Genomic DNA, 19,671 nt, shown 5'->3' on the forward strand with positions numbered 1-19,671 from the left:
AGTTTGACAACCATCTCTGCATGAATAGTCCAGTTTCTTGTGGATTAAAACTTGGCTTCCTAACCATGGCAAAAGGGAATGTCTGGAGGGAAAGTGGGACTTTGTGTCTCAAGTTGCTGACAGTGTTTCCTGTAGTTGTCAACAGTATCTTCTGAGAGTGGAGACAGCTACTTTTTGAGGAGCTGCTCTGGGAGCTTTACAGAAAGAGGTTGTGAAAGCTACAAGAATTAATTCCCTGACTGGGAGAGATCCTATTGTGAAACCCCACAGTAAATGTGTGATTTGTGTCTCCTTTACATTGCCAGTTTCATGTTAATAAATTAATGAATAAAATGGTATGGAATATAGTCTCCTCTAGACTATGAGGGGGTTAACTCAGGAAAATAAGATTTAAACTGTAGTAAAATTAAGTATTATAAATTCTTCAGTGGGCTCTGACTCTCCTAGGGACATTTTTGTTTGTTTTTATGGAGAGTAAATATACTGAACATAACAAGGAATTTTATTAATCTACTCCAGGGATTTGAACTGTAAAAAAAGACTCATAATTTACATTTGATTTAAGTAGTAGATTAAATATTTTGGACAGACATTTGAAAATTGTGCCAAGAATATGCAAATATATAATTTTAAAGCTATGGTAACTAAACTCTAAATCACAGGTATGGGTCTTGGGCATACATTGCCTGTTTGGTGTAAATTGCTGAAGAATTCTTGTTCCTGTAGGCAGCCATTACTCACAAGAAATCAATGGGATCAGCTATGTGAGGGACAGCTGCTTGACTGGCTCTAGTGTGTGCAAAAATCTAGGTTTTTTGCTTTTTGATATTGGTAACCCAGTGACGAGAAATGAGCATGATGTTTGGGAAAACAATTGTATCAGTCTGAATCTTAGCCCCTTTTTCCAAGTGTAGATGACTCTTCCCTTCCATCTTCTCACCTGGACAGTCTTCCTTTACTGGTTTTCCAACTGTGGAGGTTCAGGTCTGTAGTCCCTTTCACTAGGCTTGACTAGTTGTTCTGTTCAAATAGGTATGGTCCTGTCAGAGGCACGTACCACATTTTAGGGCACACTATACCAGAGAGATAGCAAACCTATTGGACCCTGGGATGGGATTTGTGACCAAGAGGGGAAAAGATAACCAGGAGGTGCTCAACCCAACTGGAAATATCAAACCTTTATGGGATACTCAGTGACTCATCTACCAAGGAACCTGTCTGTGGAGGAATAAATCAGAAAGCTACAAGGGACATACGTGGTGGTTTTCCTCGCAGTATGACGCGAGCAGCTACCAAAAGAGGTCCTTCAAGCATCCTAGAAAGACAAACAATAGCACTGGTGTCTCCATATTAAGAATGGATGGAGAATTCAGCAAAGGACACAAGAACAGGACAGTGTGCTGTCTCCCTGGAGCAAAAATTGGATGTCAACTGCAAGGTTTGGTGGGATTAGGATGTTGGCTGGCAAGTCTCCAGAGACAATGATACCCATTGGAACCAATGACACAATGTCAACAAGGGTGCCTGCCCTGTAGCACCACCAGCTGAGCAAGTGTGGCTCTGCTAAGGTCTGCTTCAGTTTCCCCTTCACTCAGGGCCCCTTAGGAAGTCCACATAGTCTAGATGGTCAAAACAAGCCCTTTGAGGTCCAATTTATTAAATCCTGCACAAAGTCTTTCAAAATAGGACTCTAACCTACAGAATCTTTATCCCAGTTTCAGCTGCTCTCAGCCCCATCCTGTCCTCTCTTTATACTTCATTTATTTTGCCCCAGTCTCGAGCTGGGCATAACCTCTGCTCCTTGAAGGTCTGCCATCCCTTCAAAGTTCAAACACACTTGGCATTCCACTCTCCACCCTGAGGGTCTGTCTTTCTGTTCTTCCAGCACCTGTTGCCTGGAGTTTGGCCTTTTCCACAGACTTTCCCTCACTGGTGACTTTCCCCTGCTGACTGAAGGTCCTACAGTAGCAGTGTTACTTTCTGCAGTGTTGGCAGGCATCTGCCAACACCCACCTGCAGCTGCCTCCCGCTTTAAGGCCAAAATACCTTCCCTGAAACACAATTGGGCAGCAGTTAATCAGTCAGGCTTACTGGATTTCATTCTCTTAAAGGGGCCAGTCACCCTATAACACACAGCTACGCAGATTATAGAAGACTTCAGGGATCTTGGAAGAGAGCTGAAGAAGAGAAGTTCAAGTGATCTTCTTGGAAATCCTTCCAGGTCCCATGAGCGAGATAAAGCAGAATGTATGTGAGGTGAACAGTTGGCTGTGCGGCTGGTGTGAAACCGAAGGTTTTGGAACACTGGGTCATATTTCAGTGTCAGAGTGGGCTGTACAAACAGAACAGCCTACAGAGCAGGGGTGCATGTGTGTGTGTGTAGGTGTAGGGGGGAGTTAATCTTCTTGGTTGGAAAATAGCTGGAGCAGCCAGGAGGACACTCAACTAGCAATGCAAGGAGAGGGTGCTAAAATAGCATATGTTGTACAAACTCAAACACAGCATGTGACACAGAAATTTAACTGAAGTGGCAAGAAATATGAAGAGAAGAAATGTTTCAATTGCTTATATACCAATGATAGGAGTGTGGGTAGCAAGCTAAAAGCACTGGAAATTCTCACTGATGAGTAGAAATGTGAAATTCAGCATTACTGAAACCTGATGGGATAATTCACATGGTTAGAATGTTAAAACCTTTTTTAGGAAGGATAGTGTGGGTAGGAAAGGTGGGGGTTGGCTCTCTCTGTTAGAGACATTACCTATTAAGTGTTAACTCAGAAGCACAAGATTTTTGAATGCCTATTGATCAGTGTGCTAACTAAGCCCAGAAAGCAGTACAAGTATGAGTCCATTTCACACCACTGAATCAAACCAGAGATTAGGATGAGCTAATCCTTAAACACTTGTGTAATATATGGAAAGAAAAACTATTATGGGGAACTTCAGTTTTGGAGATATGCTGGAGGTCTCATGTATCCAATATTAAAACATCATTTGAGTTTCTAAAAATTATAAATTTTCTAACAAAGTGTCAGTGCACCAACACAAGGTAACTCTATGGTGGATCTCATTAATTCATCTTGAAATGTCATAATCATTGGTCTGGAAGTTGGTGGTTGCCTAGGGACTAGTGATCATGACCTGATTGCATTCCGTATGAGCACACAGAAGATAGTCTGGATGCTGAGGAAAAATATGAGCAAAATTGACAGGGAAGAAAAATGTAGACACAAATTGAATGAAAATTGTAAATTCTTTAAGAAGAACTCGTGAGATGGCCAAAAAGCCACGATTCCACAATCAAGAAAGAGGACAATTTTTGCTGAAAGCCAATCCTAGTTCAGTGGCAAAGTGGAGGTAGCATTTAAAAACAAGCAATATGCCAAATGAAAAAAGGGGGAAATAGCAATAAATATAAATTCAAGTTCAGAAGTGCAGAAAATTGATAAGGGAAGCTAAAGACATCAGGAAAAATCCATGGTGGAGAGGACTAAGGACAATAAGGACTTTTTAAAGTACATTAGGAACAAAAGAAATCCTAGTAATGGCATAAGCCCATTGCTAGATGGAGATTGTAAAACTGTTAATAATGATGCAGAAAAGACAGAAGTGTTCAGTAAATATTTCTGTTCTGTTATTGTGTTTGGAAAGAAGCAGGATTATTTGCTTCTATTACATGAGTATGTTGAAATATTTTCTAGTTCATTAGTAACGAAGATGTTAAACATCTATTAGAGATAAAGATCAGACAGAAATATACAAGATGTTGTTTATACTAAAAAATGAAACCTACATCTTAAGATTTGTCTACTAACAATTTTCTTATTGTCTGAGTCACACTATGTCCCAGGTTTGGACTTCAGGAGCCAGAGACAGACATTTTACTTTTTTCCCCCAAAAAAATCTTTATGTTCAGACCCCCTTGAGGTTCAATATTTGTTCACCCGACTATTCACAAGTATTTGTTTAGACAAATGCTTAAGGAAGGGCTGTTCATACAAATATCTGTCCATGCATAAGAAACAAACAAACAAAGATTCATTACCTGCTATTTGACATTCACTATTCTCCTGTTTAAAAAAAAAATCAGATGTCCTATCATGGAGCAGAATACCCTGTGACACAGATGATCAATCCCATAGTCTAACTATTGAATGGTGAATTGTTCAAAGGATCAGCAAAAATCCATAGGCTGAAAATTGTTCATAAATATTTACTGAATAGTTTGGATGAACAGCCTATGCGTTACAAGTGTCAGGAATGTTTGCAAATCATTTCTGAACAAAAACAATAGCTAATTTTCAATGTATATTATTTGCTAATTCAACCAGCATTACTACTAAAAAGATAGTTAGACAGTAGCCAGCCAATATTTCAGCTACTAAAATTTCTTTTGGAGACTATATCAGTCTGGAAGTGATCTAGCGGAAAATGATAATTCAACAAGATATAGTAATTTGAGGACATACTTTCAAGTATAGAGTGTTTAAGGAAGATATTTAAACCCACACACAATTCAAAGATACACTTCAGTGTCTGAAAAATGTTGAGTTATTAAGGTTTGCCTCATAAGTGTTACAATGTCGATAAGCACTGACAGTTTATCATCAATTCTTCCATTTTGTCTGGTTGGAATTGAAGTGTGTTGTTTCATCAGGAGGATTATTGTTTTGGGATGATCTCCAGAACATTAAAGCTTTACATTTAACCTCTGTTACAGTCCGGAATTGAATTAACCTCTCATATAAAAGCAGCTAATTTTCTTTTCATGTAAAATGTGAATGTCCTTAGAAAAATTCAACGAAAATACAGCTCGTAAAATTTCAATGCCATCAGTTAGAACACAAAATTATAAGAAAATTCGTTTTTTCATCTGTTTTTTCTGAAACTTAGAAAAACAAATGCTGTCATGTTACACATTTGTTAAAATTTCAATCAATATTTTAGTGAATAAATCAGGGCATGTATAGATTATGTACAGTATTGTACAGGAATATCTTGAAGATTGCTTTCTACAACATAAAATAATCAGACAGAATTGTGTTTTATGAAATATCTAGAAATATGTTCTCTTAATAAACTAGAAGTTTAGCGGGACCAGGTGGGTGAGGTAATATATCTTTATGTGGACCAACTTCCAGTGGTCCAGTAAAACTCTCACCAACAGAAGTTGGTCCAATAAAAAATATTACCTCTAAAAATCTCATCCTGGATACTTGGCATTTTTATTAGGGCACTCTTAGAATTTTACTTGCTGATTGGATCTCTTTCTCATTTTCCACATCTTTCTCAAATATTATTATTTTATGTTTAGAGTCTTGCAGAGGACAGAAGTTCCATTTGACAAAGGATTTTAAGATTTTGAAATTTGGCTTCATTCCAAATTGGAACCAAACCAAAACATTTCAAAAATTTTCCACAAAGGAAAATTTCACATACAAAAAATTGTTTCGGGCCTACCAAAATATTGTTTTGATGTCAGCTTTTAAAAATATTTTGTTTTATAACATATACAATAAAAAGTATTAACATAAAGTCTTTTCAAAATGAAAAATTGAAACATAATGTTCCAAAATGTTGAAACGGGTCATTGCAATACTGTCAGAACCTTTTTCTTTTTCCAATTTTCTGCCAAAATGAAAACCCTGCTTCAATATTTAAAAAGTGTCATTAGGCCAGAGAGTGAAAGTGAGAATGACTCTATGGCCTGGTGATGGGAGACCCAGGGTCCAGGCTCCCTTCTCCAATGACTTCTTAATTATTGATACACAGTGGAGTCACTGAGAGACCACCACCTTTTTCTCTTAGAGTCATAGAGTTTAAGGCTAGAAGAGACCACCGGATCAGCGGGTAGCAATCGATATATTGGGGGTCAATTTAGCACGTCTAGTCCCCGAGCACTCTCCTGTCGACTCCGGAACTCCAGCGCTGCGAGAGGCACAAGCACAGTCGATGGGGGAGCAGCGGCAGTCGACTCACCACCGTGAAAACACCATGGTAAGTTGATCTAGGTATGTCGACTTCAGCTACACTGTTCTCGTAGCTGAAGTTGCGTACCTTACATTGACTCCCCCGGCCCCAAGTGTAGACCAGGGCTATGTGGTACAAAAACAAATTTTGAAATGTTTGAAATCGTTAGAGGATGAAAATTCCATTCTCCAGCAAGCTCTGACCCACTTCATACACAGCCTCACCAGATAATGAGAGAAAGAGGTGACCCTGCACCACTAAAGACAAGGATAATTTTCCCATTGTTTATAATAGGAGCAGAAGCAGGCCCTAACACAGTATTAGATGAGATCATATCCAGTTGACAGTCAACACACAAAGCCATACACGAGATCCGAGGAAACTAGGCCTTTCATACATTGGCTTGTGCTGCCTCGTGCACTAGGGGTTGCATTTTTATTAGCGGCCACACCCATGTCAGGCACCTCCATGAACAACTGAGTTTAAAAATCTTAATGATGGACTACAGAGACCATGTTCAAGTGAGGATGTAACATACCCCTGAAAAGATGGTGGCAAAGAAAGACACAAGTTATGGAAATATAACGACAGTTATTCAGCATAGGCATATATACAACAACCTGGGTTCAGAGTAATTTGGGAGAGAAAATTCACATATTGGAGAAAGAAGAAAACATTTTTGTTACAAGATCTTTTACAAAATAAAATAACGGAGGGATGGAGGTTGTTTTAAAGTTGGTCAGAGGTTTGGACTAGCCAGGGTAGAAGAGGATTAATGGGCTGAGAGCAGGCAAGACCGTCAAAGGAACAAACTAAATGCAATTTATCACATGGCCACAGATATAAACTAATTAGAATGATATTATTATTACAGAGGAAGGAGAGTAGAGACATCCTTTCATTATCTGCTGGATTAATAGAACCAACAATAACATATTTTCTTCCATCCTTTTAGCTTTACTTCATAAATCAAAATTTGACTCTCACTGTTCTAAGAGGACTTTAAACCAGAAAGAGTTTCAAGGTTTTTTGCTTTTTTTTCCTCAAATGGACCTTTTCCCCTTGTTTTCAGTCAGCCATTGGAGGTATCTTTCAATTACAAACACAGGTTCAGACCCTTGTATAGGCAGACTTTACACTGCCCATAAATCCTAGATGCTCACAGCCATCAGACAGACTCTGTAAAAGCTTTTATGAGAAAATATGGTTTAGGACACAGACAGCAGGTATTTAAATTATCCAAGTGAGAGAAATTACTCTTATTCATTCACCAGATGCTTTATTCATATATAGATTTTTAAATGAATAATTCCATATAGTTAAAACTATGTAATTCTAAAATCCACACGGTTTTGCTCACTGACCTTAACAAATTTTGACATCTTTTTCATTTCTTCCAAATAGTACAGCACACTTGCCAACTCCCATTTTGATTAAATATTGTAATGGATGAAGAATAAAAGTCAGTGTTCACAGACAAGTTGAGAAGAGTTCAGCAGAACGTTATTTCTGTGCAGAGCCAAATGTAAGGTGATGAGCCACTCTTGTTCTGGGCTCCAGCCAATCCACAAGCCAGGAACTGGTCTGGTGAGTCCCAGGGCAGGCAGGTATAAAAGCCCCCCAGCAGGAGCAGCATCTCAGTCTGTTCAACATCACTCCAGGGCTTGGAACACTTTCCTGCCTGATGGTGGTAATAGACTGCCCAAGGCTGAGCTTGTTCCAGCACTGCTGTTGCTCCCACCGTATTCCTCATCCTGCTCCAGTCTCTCTTCAATCCTGCTGTGGAATCCTGATTCCAGCTCTGAACCCTGGCTCCACCCACTAGGCCCAACTGCTACCACTCCACGTAGTAGGCCTGACCATCCCCATCAAGGTTTGACAGACACCTAGGTTCAGAATATTTCAGAAAGAAAAATACCATCAAGTCACATGCAGTACGCACACCCCTTTTTCTCCAACTGGGCTGCAATACATCAAAGCTCATCACATGAAAGCTAGAGAGATATTTAGAGAGAAAAATAAGATTCAGTATTAAAGCACAATTGAAAACTATGCCAATGCGAAGGAAAGATATGAAGAATAATAAGGGACCAATATCACTCAATCAGGAGCTCTTTAATCACCTGAAGTCAACAAGGAATCTACAAAAATGTGGAAACATGGAGGAATTGCTAAGGAGAAGTAGCGCAGGCATGTAGGGGCAAAATCAGAAAGGTTAAGACACAAAATGAGTTACACCTAGCAGGAGACATAAGAAAATAAAAAGAGGCTCTTTAAATACTTTAGAAGCATGAGTAAGATGAAGAAAAAGTGCAAGTCCAGTACTTAGCAGGGAAGGGGAGCTCATAACTCATGATATCAAGAAGGCTGAGGTGTTTAATACCTATTTTGCCTCAGTCTTCACTAAAAATGTCAACGGTGATAAGATATTCAACACAATTAATCTTAACAACAAGGGGGAAGGAGCACAAATCAAAATAGGGATAGAACAGGTTAATGAATATTTAGATAAGTTAGATGTATTCAAGTTGGCAGGACTTAATGAAATTTATCCAAGGAACTATCTGAAGCAATCTCATAATTAGCAACTCTCTTTGAGAACTCATGGAGGGTGGGTAAGATCCCAGAGGACTGGAAAAGGGCAAACATAGTATCTGTCATGCTGTCTTGCATAGTTCATGACCATGACTGCCAACCTCAGGGCAGATTGTCAAAAAGCAGTGCAGACACTCCAAACTGGTGGTATGTTTTATAATTAGATTTTACCAACCCAGTAACAAATGTGCACTCCTGGATCACTGTAACTGTCTTTCCATGGAGTCACAGGTAGTCCCCTTGGACACTCCAGTCTACCTTACCACTATTTAGTGATAAATAGTCACTTACACCAAAAACTGCAAAATATTCAGGTTGCTCCCAGGCCCAAGAGACCAGTCACTTACCCCAGTTCAATTTGTATCTCACATCTCAGACCAAAGAGAACACTGGTAGCCAATTCTATTGCAAACTAACTAAGGATTTATTAACTAGGAAAAAGTAACGAGAGAGAGAGAGAGAGTTATTTACAGGTTAAAACATGCAACATAAGCACAAACAAGACTCAGTCTGTGGTTTCAAAAGGTGACAGAAATGTAATAATCTGTCTTTTACGGTTGACCTTGGGAGCAGGGAGGGAGGGGGAGATATCTCTCCTTTTGTTTCTTAGCTCCAGACCTAGTAAGAGTCCAAACACTGAAGAGATGTGATTATCTTTATATGCCCTTCCCCCAGAATTCAAACTGATGGGACAAGAGCCCCTGCACATAACTTTTTATGAGTGGTAGGAGCAATCAACAAAGTTTTTGCCCTACAGTGGCCCATTTAGTCTTGATTAGTCTTTCTTGATGGGCAGTGGAATTACTCTTCCTGCCGAATTTCACAAGTTCAGAACAGGCATTTTTACAATTGTAAAGTAAAGCTTACATATTGCCTTATAGCACGGGATACAGACATTACAAGTAAGATTAATGACTGCATCAGCGTAAAAGCATTTTATAGAGTCCAAACACTAAACATATTCTTACAAGTCTGGCACCTATCTTGAACAATACTATATAGGTGAGCTGGTCTGGTTTCCAGCTATAAATTTGTCAGTGTTCAGCTGACACCTACACATTTGGCAAGAGCTGGCACCTGGTTTATCACTGCCACAGTACCTATCTTTAAAAAGGGAAAGAAAGAGGCACAGAGAATTATAAACTAGTCAAAAACAATGAGGAGTCCGGTGGCACCTTAAAGACTAACAGATTTATTTGGGCATAAGCTTTTGTGGGTACAAACCCCACTTCTGACTCCATGCATCTGAAGAAGTGCGTTTTTTACCCATGAAAGCTAATGCCCAAATAAATCTGTTAGTCTTTAAAGTGCCACCAGACTAGTCGTCGTTTTTGTGGATACAGACTAACATGGCTACCCCTCTGATAATAAACTAGTCAGCCTAACTTCATTATCTGGAAAGATGCTGGAACAAATTAGTAAACAATCAATTTGTAAGCACCTAGTAGATAAGGAATAGCCAGTATGGACTTGTCAAGAACAAACCATGCCAAACCAGTCTAATTTCCTTCTTGGACAGGGATACTGGTCTACTGGATGAGAGGAAGCTGCAGATGTAATATATCTTGATTTTAGTAATGCTTTTGATAGTCCCACACAGGGCTGTCCCTAGGAGGTGTGTGGGGCACCAGGACAGAAGTGACGAATCTTTCACTTCTGGAACCGACCTGTCACTTCCGGGACCAATCTGGTCAATCGCACCAGCCCGTGGGACACCCCAAAGCACAGGGCCAGAGCAGTTGCCCCAATTCACCTTACCCAAGGGACGGCTCTGGTCCCACATGACAGTGTCATAAGCAACCTAGGGAAATGTGGTTAGATGAAGGTACTATAAGGTGGGTGCAAAACTGATTGAAAAGTCATACTCAAACAGTACTTATCAATGATTCACTGTCAAACTGGGTGGATGTATTTAGTGGGTTCCCAGAGGGATTTGTCCTGAGTCTGGTACTAATCAATATTTTTATAAATTACTTGGATAATGGAGTGGAAAGTATGCTTATAAAATTTGTGGATGACACCAACATGGCAGGGGTTGCTAGCACTTTGGAGGAGAGGATTAGAATTTAAACCAACTTGACAAATTAGAGAATTGGTCTGAAATCAACATGATGAAATTCAGTAAAGGCAAGTGCAAAGTACTACACTTAAGAAGCAAAAAAAAAAATCAAACGAACAACTACAAAACAGGGAACAACTGGCTAGGCTGTAGTATTGCTGAAAAAGATCTGGTGGTTTAGGATCACAAATTGAATATGAGTCAACAATGCAATGCAGTTGTGAAACAGACTAATATTCTGGGATGTATTAACAGGAGTGTCATATTTAAGACATGGGAGATAATTGTTCTACTTGGCACTGGTTAGGCCTCAGCTGGACTACTGTGTCCAATTCTGGGACCCACAATTTAGGAAGGATTTGAAGAAATTGGAGAGAGTCCAGAGGAGAGCAACAAAAATGATAAAAGGTTTAGAAAACCTGACCTATAAGGAAAGGTTAAAAAACTGGGCCTGTTTAGTCTTGAGAAAAGAAGACTGAAGGGGGACCTGATAAAAGTCTTCAAATATGTTAAGGGCTATTATAAACAGGACAGTGATCAATTGTTCTCCATTACCACTGGAGGTAGGACAAGAAGTAAGGGCTTACTCTGCAGCAAGGGAGATTTAGGTTAGATATGAGGAAAAACTTTACAATAATAAGGGTAGCTAAATTTTGGAATAGGCTTCCAAGGGAGGTTTTGGAATCCCTATCATTGGAGGTTTTTAAGCACAGGTTAGACAAACACCCCTCAGGGATGGTCTAGGTTTACTTGGTCCTGCCTCAGCTCAGAGGGCTAAACTTGGTGTCCTCGAGGTCCCTTCCAGCCTTATATTTCTACAATTCTCCGATTTCAGTTTACTGAAACACAGTGGACTAGGCAAGGATTTGAGGAAAACAGAATGGGGAAAGGAAAACTAGTTTGCGAAAACATTACAGATAGTCACTCAAGTAACTGGCATTTGTGATGTACAGTAGTACATACTGTGACTGGGCTTGTTTTCTATCATGGAAGGTCTGTAAAAGAAATGTAATACACCCGAGTTACTGAAATTCAGCACTCAAGCTCATTCAAGAAAATAAAATGAGGGAGGGTTAAGGTCATTTCTTTATCTCAGTCTATCTTATTGCTTCTCTCTCTCTCTCCCCAACAGCCCTAAAAATTTTCCTTTCCATTTCTCCTGCCTAAATACTTGTCCCTTAGTGATCTTTTATCTTGACCCCTGCAACCTCCTCCTTTCACACATAGTAATAGCAGCAGGAGACATGCGAGTTCTAATCTCTGCTAATGTTGACTCCATCTCTGGCCTTGGTCAAGCCAGCTAATCTTCTTCCCCACCACAACTAAAATGAGGCTAACAATACTTACCTCGCTCATTCAGAGAAGAAGTTGTGATAATCAAATAGTGAATGTGTGCTAAGCTTCACCAGAAAACTGAGCCAAAAACTCCAGGAGTTGGGGGCCTCGCAAACCAAAGCGCCCCAAGTCATTTGGCGAATGCTTCCCTGAAAATCTTTTAAGCTACTGGCAACTAAGCACAGATCCCACAAAACAGCTGCATTCCACTTCTGCAGCAGAAGTCCCAGGGGAGAAGTGAACCCAACTTTGTATTAAAATTAGTCAGTTGAGCTTAGGATGGGTCCCCAAAATCATCTCACTTAACCTTCTGCACAACATTCTGGCTGGTGCTATCTATAGTGCAGAGATCATGGTAAACAGGGGTCAGTTACATTTTGGTGGGGGAGAAAGACTAGTCAGGCCCATTCAAAAACACTTAGGCTAGGTTTACTGTACAGAAAGGGAGTTACCCTCAAACACGTCACTTCCAACTTCCCAAATCTCCAATTAAAGCTTGTGACAATTTTTTTACTTTTGAAATTGATTTTTTTTTAAGGTGGAACATTTCCCTCCCTTCCCATCACTCCTTTCCAAATGTAGGTATTTTTTTCTGATCAACTCCACCTCCAATACAGTATGAATCCAAAACTACTCCTTAACTGTATCAATCTGATTGTTCCAATGTCACTGCATAAAGAAGTCCATTCACATTTTAGCACATTCATATATTGCAGTGTTCCCCAAACTGTGGGCTGCAAGCAGGTTCTAGATGGGTCACAGGGCCCTAGGCAAACATACACTTCTCCCTCCATGTGGAGGGGAGGGATTGGAGAGCAAGCTCACCCAGCAGTCACCCATCATCAGCACCAATTCTCCACTCCAGATGTTGCGACCTGGTGCATGGGATCACAGCACCATTGAGGTTAGCCTGGCTGCTAGGTTGCAATGCCTGGAGCGGGGAGCCAGGCCCGGACCCACAGGACAGGAGCCATTACTGTCAGGTGAATGCAGGGCAGGCTCCATCTCCCCTCTCTGTCCCTGAGGCTGGGGTTAGAGTTGTGACACCAGGGAGGAGGATGCATAAATGTAATGGTGGGTCACAAGGGAAAAAAAAAAGACAAAACGCAGTTAGTGGGTCACCTTAGTAACAAGTTTGGGAACAACTCATCTATTTTAATAAGTCTTTTCATGTGCGGCAGGCTGCTAAGGGCCATATCCACTGCCAAAACTCACCAGTAGAATATCTAGGGACAAGACAGTGCATCAACTGAAGAATTACATCATTAGAATAAGCTGTAATTGGCTGATCATAAACTGAGGTCATGACAATGCAGCAGCTTCAGAAATCTGCCATTGTCAAATTAACTTTTCCCATGTTTGTCACAAATAAAGGGCTATATTAATATAGCAGAGGTATGGGGAAACACAGCATGAGCCACAAGAACACACACGGTTGAGTAATAGGAAGTCCTGCATTCAGTCCTCAGCTCTGAAACTGACCAGGTATGTGGCCTTCAGCAAATCACTTCATTCCTCTGCTCCAGTTTTCCCACTTGTAATACAGAAAACATTTATATAAGCCACAAAAGTGTCATGAAGATCAGTTAATATCTACATAATTATCTGAACATTTTAAGTGCTATGTAAGTCCTACCAATTAATTAAGATCTGAGTTTATTGATATTTGTGTGGTTTGCAGTGTCCTAAACATTGTTTCCAGATATAACAGCTCATAAGTATTCTCTCAAGAAAGACCCTGTTACTGCCATGCCAGGTTACACATTTCCTGGGTTGAGATATACTACTTTAGGGCCTGATCTAAGCCCACTGAAGTCAATGCAAGTCTTACTATTGACTTCATTGAGTTTTGGATCAGACCACTAGAGATCTGTAAAAACATTTCTAGTTTTACCTGGAGCTCTTTTTTTGTGTGACAAAGAATTAGATCAATGCTATTATTATAGCAGTAGTGACTTTCATTCTTTGAATAAAAAAGTAAAGACTTAGCCCTCTGCAATGATCACTGCTCTATTACTTTGGTTCAATATACACCTCAAAATTATTACTACAGCTTTAGCAGTCGGGTGCAAAAAGATGATCTCTGATCTGATACTCCTGAATCAGGCTGCTTTATGCACAGTGGAAATAGTCTGCACATAATAAAAGGCAGAAATAATAGCTCTGTAGCAATGGTTTCCTTAGATGATATGGTAGGCTGGACTGTTCTATACAGTGCTTTGGGAGAACTCTGAATTTTGACATGACAAAGCCAAGTTTCATTATTTTCATTGGTGTATCCCAATTATCACTAATTGCAAGTGTGGACTCTCTCTGCCTCTAAACTTCACCATAATCTGGGACGGGGTGGGGGTGGGAGGAAGCAGAGAGGAGAAGTGTTTAGCTTTATGACCACAAACCCCATTAATGTTACACTTTACTCTCCATTCTTGATAATACTTAAAATATATTCTTTGCCTCTTAAATTTGTTCTGTTCTCTGTGTCAGATACCAATTGTTGTATTTACTGAATGGGATTTCATTGTTCTCTTTGTTTAGCAGAGACATCAATTTGTGTGGTAGAGCCCCAGTGGTCTGGGGACTCACAGATGTCTCTCTTGCTCCATCAACTGTGTATGTGTGTGTGTGAGAGAGAGAGAGAGAAAACTTGTGTGTGTCTGTCACAAATGTACTTTTCTATAGCTGCTCTCATCCCAAAAGATCTCACAAGCTACACACAAACAGCCATACTGAAATGCATGCAGTTTGCTATGTGGTAGGATGGAGAGATCCAGGCGAATAAAGGATACACAGCTACAAAATATTGGGTTGGGGATTTTTTTCTCATTAATGAGCAGAACCCCTGACATGGGGGCAGACACTTATACTGCTTAAAAGTTCCCTAGGGTCTTTGCTAAAGCAGAGCTGACAGGATCTTGGAGCTAGATCTGCTGTAAACTGATGCAGTTCCACTGAAGTCAACAGAATCATGCAGATTTACACCAACTAAGGATCTGGCTCTTAGTTTTCAAGACTCTCCTTAAACATATATCAGATTCATTTCAACTAGTTTTCTCTCTCTCTCTCTCTCTTTTTTTTTTTTTTTTGTGCAGCCCTACACAAGTCTGTAGGCTTGTTGGCAGGACACTTGCAGAGACACACCAGCAACATCCCAGTGACTTGGAAAATAATTCATATTAATCTGTTGTATCTCAAATACTTTTAGTTGTCATCAAGCTTGTATCTTAGAGCTCACATAGGTTCCAATCCAGCAAACCACTTAGAATGTGCTTAATGACACCTACCTGGGTTTGTATGGTCTGTCCTTTCATCTTTGCTTTTGAATCTAAGGCTTGAAACATGCAGGTATCGAGCATAATTTCATACCTTTTCATGCTCATTGCTTACATATATTTTTGGCCCGTGTGATATTCCAGATACACACTGAACCTATACTAGGAAAATATTTAACATTAGCTCTGTATATGTATGATCAGGAGGCAGTTCATCCCATAAGGAATGCAGATTACATGTAATTATGTCTTCAACAGCCACATGAATGATTATTTGTTACTCTGGAGCTTTTCAACAAATTAAGACTCTACTCTGCTCTTCTATTAACTACTCTGCATATCACCAATTATGCTTCTCTTGCAATTCTGCTAAAAAACTCTCACATTGCAAAAAGAGATTGAGACACAAAGAATAAATCTCTTTATATAGATAAGCAACCTGTTTTAATTCAATGGGTTGTAAGGAATGCCATCATAAATACAAATATGATGATATATACAATAATTAAGGTGTTAATTCATCATGATCTCTAGGTTGAATTAATGACTCTCCATTTCTTTTGAAAGCTTGACTTGCTATTGAATTCACTGAAATTGTTATTAGCCCCTCATGGGCAACAGAATACTGTAGACTTGTGTTTGGCATCTGGAAGTTGCAACTGCTTCTAATGCAGTAAATAGAGATGATCATAAGATTTTTGGGGCCAAGGCTGAAGTTGTAGATGTTCATGGGAAAGGAAGATGCTAGTTTCTATAATCTCCAGTTTAACCACCTAACCATGGCCTATCATGCTGTAAAGTCATTTAGAAATTCAATATGGTGAGGGACATGCATAGATGATGGTGTAACCCATGTGCCTAATAGGGAGATATCTCTTAAAGAGATCTATGGGGGCAGCGTAGGAATGAGTCGTATCTGGGTGACTGTTACTAGGCAGATGCACAATTAGCACTCCTGTAATGGCATGGCACCCACCTCTCACGAGTGCCTCCTTCCAGTCAGGTGTGTCTACACTCTTTAAACAGTCCCGGCCCTGGTATCCACAGCTTCCTCACTGGAAACAATGGTGTCATCCTCTCAGAGTCCTTCTGGCCCCAACTTTCCAGCTGGGCCACTAAGTAGTTCAGATCCCCTTCTGGAGGTTTATCACTGTTCAATTGCAGGCCTATTGGGGGAGGGGACCCAGGCCTGCCCACTACTCCGGGTCCCAGACCAGGGACCCTAAGAATAGTGCCACACCCCACCATGTCCCTTTACCAAAACTGCTTTCAGTTCCCTGGGCCATTTCCCTGCAGCCCCAGCCTCTACGAATGCTCCACCTCATCTCCAGGCTCTTCCATGTTCTGGCTGGCTGCTGGGCCTAAAGCTCTTTCTCACTTCTCCCAATCCCTGCAGGCACTGAGCTGCCCATGGTGCTGCAGTTCCCTTTGGCCAGCGAGGAGCACCATCTACATTCCTCTGGCTCCAGCAAAGAACTGACTCTGGTCTGCACTGCAGCTCCTTTTATACTAGCTTGCAACCCTCTGATTGTCTAGCTCCTTGCAGCCTCCCCCGATTGACTACTTTCCTGCACAGTCTCTCTAGCAAGGAAAAGGAGAACTTAGCTCCACTGCTCCTTTCCTGGGATGGATGTGGCAGGACCCTGAAGCCTTCTGCAGGGAGAGCACGTCAACCCAGTCACACCTCCATACCCAGAAGTTTCTGGAATTGGGTGTGGTAGTTTGGGGCATAAGTCCCTGTAGTTGGACTCAGAGTCCATTGAGGGCAAGTTGTCTGGGCAGTTGCTTTGCAAAAGGCCATGTGACCTATATGGGTTGGGAGAAGATGAGCCACGGAAGCAGTCTGGTTTTTCCCTAAATCTGAAGCATTTTGTAGCTGATTAGTGATATTGCGAATTCTCTCACAGGGAAGCCCTGGCAGTGTTCATTATAGAACGGGAAGATTGGGAGGGAAAACTAATTTCTTTTATTGTAATTGTATACTTTGAATGTTATTTGGTGTAGCCAAACTGTTTTAGTTAAACTGTCTCAACCAATATGACTCGCCAACTCTTCTTTTATTTAAATGGGATGATGAGGAAAGAGTCATTTATATTTTGCTATTCTCAGTTTATTTTTCTTGTAACAGGGTTGTTTTTATTTTTATATTTAATCTGAGTGGTTGGTTAATCAGGTAGCTGAGTGATTTCAGCAGAGGAGGAGGAAGAATTTGCATGGATGCCAGGGAGGTTTCTGCAAGCAAGAGAGAAGATATTGTTGCAGTGCTTTCAACTCAACAGACTGTATAGATTTTGGTGATCAAAGACTGTTACTGAGACTCAGGTGAACTCAACCTAAATTTGGAAACTCTGCAGACATTCTCCACTACAATGCATTGGTGTAGACTTCCAAATTTTTAAGTACTGGCTGCTGCCAACAGCAGTTTTATGTATAGTCTAGGTCACTACAAGATCACTTCAACTAGGTTTGTGCCTCTTTTGCATTCACTGCCTATGAATTCTCTAGCAAATGAGCTTACTGACAAGAGTTTTCTAAAAAAAAAAGTTTTAAAGAAATACATTTAGAATGACTCAGCCTGGAAACCATATTCTAAGGGCATCCATCCAGTCAGGAATCATAAAATATGTGGTATGATCAATGTGTCCAATCAAAACTGCTTGAATGTCAAATATCAAAACACTGATGATGACCTGCTACAGACCAAGAATTATTCAGTGAATCATTCTGAAAAGTGAATGCATTTGAGAAGTCATGATCTGTTGTGGATAATTCATGAACAACAACAAAAAAGGCAAAATTCATCAAATAAATCGTTTATTATAAATTATTCATGCAACTCTTCTTTGGGGCTATGAAGTCTAAACAAAGCGGCAAGCTTTGCTTAAATGAGGAACTGAATATAAAGTATATAGAATATGATTCAACAGACTCTAATGAGTTAACTGGTTTTGGAGGGAAGGCAACAATTTTTTTTTGTTTCTTTTCCCTTGCTACTTGATTCTTTGTTTGAACAGGAGGATCCTGAAGATGCTGAGTCCACACAGCTCTCAGTGGGAGCTGCTCAGCACATTTCAGTATGGGGCTCATAAAGTGCTATATGTAAAGTGCTAAGTTTTATTATTATTGATGAGAAAAGTTAATCATTAAATTGAAAAGTCAGTGACGAGTGACTGAAAACTGGACTGGAAATCTCTCAAGCACTCACTCTCTCATGACATTTCTGCTTCTAATAACACTAGAGACACCATGAGAACAACCTCGCTGACTGCATCATGTTTTTGCAAGTGCACAAATATTTTTCTTTTTGATGATCCACATTTTTTCTAACCTGAAAAATATTTTTTTTCCCACATACAACAGGGACTTTAGCATTTTAGTGACTTTTTGAGATTAGAAGGAAACAATCTGCCTCTTTTGGAATTGATAAAGTTTCTGAAATTTGATTTTTCTGATAGGGCAACTCTTTAAATAGTAGGCCCTATTGGAAAGAAAATCTCATTAATAAAGCACTAAGAGTTTTCCTGCTCCCCTGTTGATGCTTACAACAGGGTTTTGCTCAGGCCCAAGATTGACATCACCAAACAATCAGGTTTCCTCCTCCCCTCTTTCTCTGCCTGCTGCTGTTACAGATAAAGAAAGGCACCAACAAAAACACTAAAACTACATCTACACAAACACTCTGACATATAGGAGAGTTGGTCAAAAGCTTTTGAAGTTCACAATTTTTAACAAAAATTCGGTCCCATTTTTCTGACCAGCACTAACTTATAGTCGTCTTAATGGTTATTTTTTTTAAAAAATTAGTACCAGGATGTATACACTCTTCCCTTGTGAATATTATTTTCTATCTGATGGTGACCTTTTAAGAAAATAGCAATGCAAGATAGAAAGAAAAGACTCCATGAGAGAGCATACTATGTCACTCTCCTCTTTGACAGTCTGCCTTAAAATGAACCCAGAATGGTTTCCTCAGAATGGCTGCCTTTTCCAGTAGACAGCAGAGTTCTCAGGGATTTAAAGGTATACTACACAGAAAAATGTAAAATAGTTACACAGCTTAATACACTACATAAACCAGGTACAGTTCAAGGTCGGGGAAGGTTCTGTTCTGATTACGTCTAAAACAGTTTTCTGATTCCTACGTGAACTCAAATACCTTGCTTTCACACTTTTTCTCTTTTGCGTTCAAGCTAGAGTTTGCAAGGCAAGGAGCAGCCCATGGGGATGAAACCCTACAGGCAGTCCCTTGTTACTGAACATTGCCACATTTATGAAAAGAAGAAACCTGCCATCCCTTCCAACCTCTACAAGAAACATTCACTTCCCCATTCCCTCAAGGGTGGCTTTTTTTAATCCACTTTGCATCTCCAAAAATAAATGGAGACTTTCCCAAGGTTATGCTGCCTTAATTTGAGATTGATGTGTCGTTATCACCCTCAG

Source organism: Natator depressus, chromosome 3, assembly GCF_965152275.1.
Source record: "Natator depressus isolate rNatDep1 chromosome 3, rNatDep2.hap1, whole genome shotgun sequence".
NCBI lineage: Eukaryota > Metazoa > Chordata > Testudines > Cheloniidae > Natator > Natator depressus.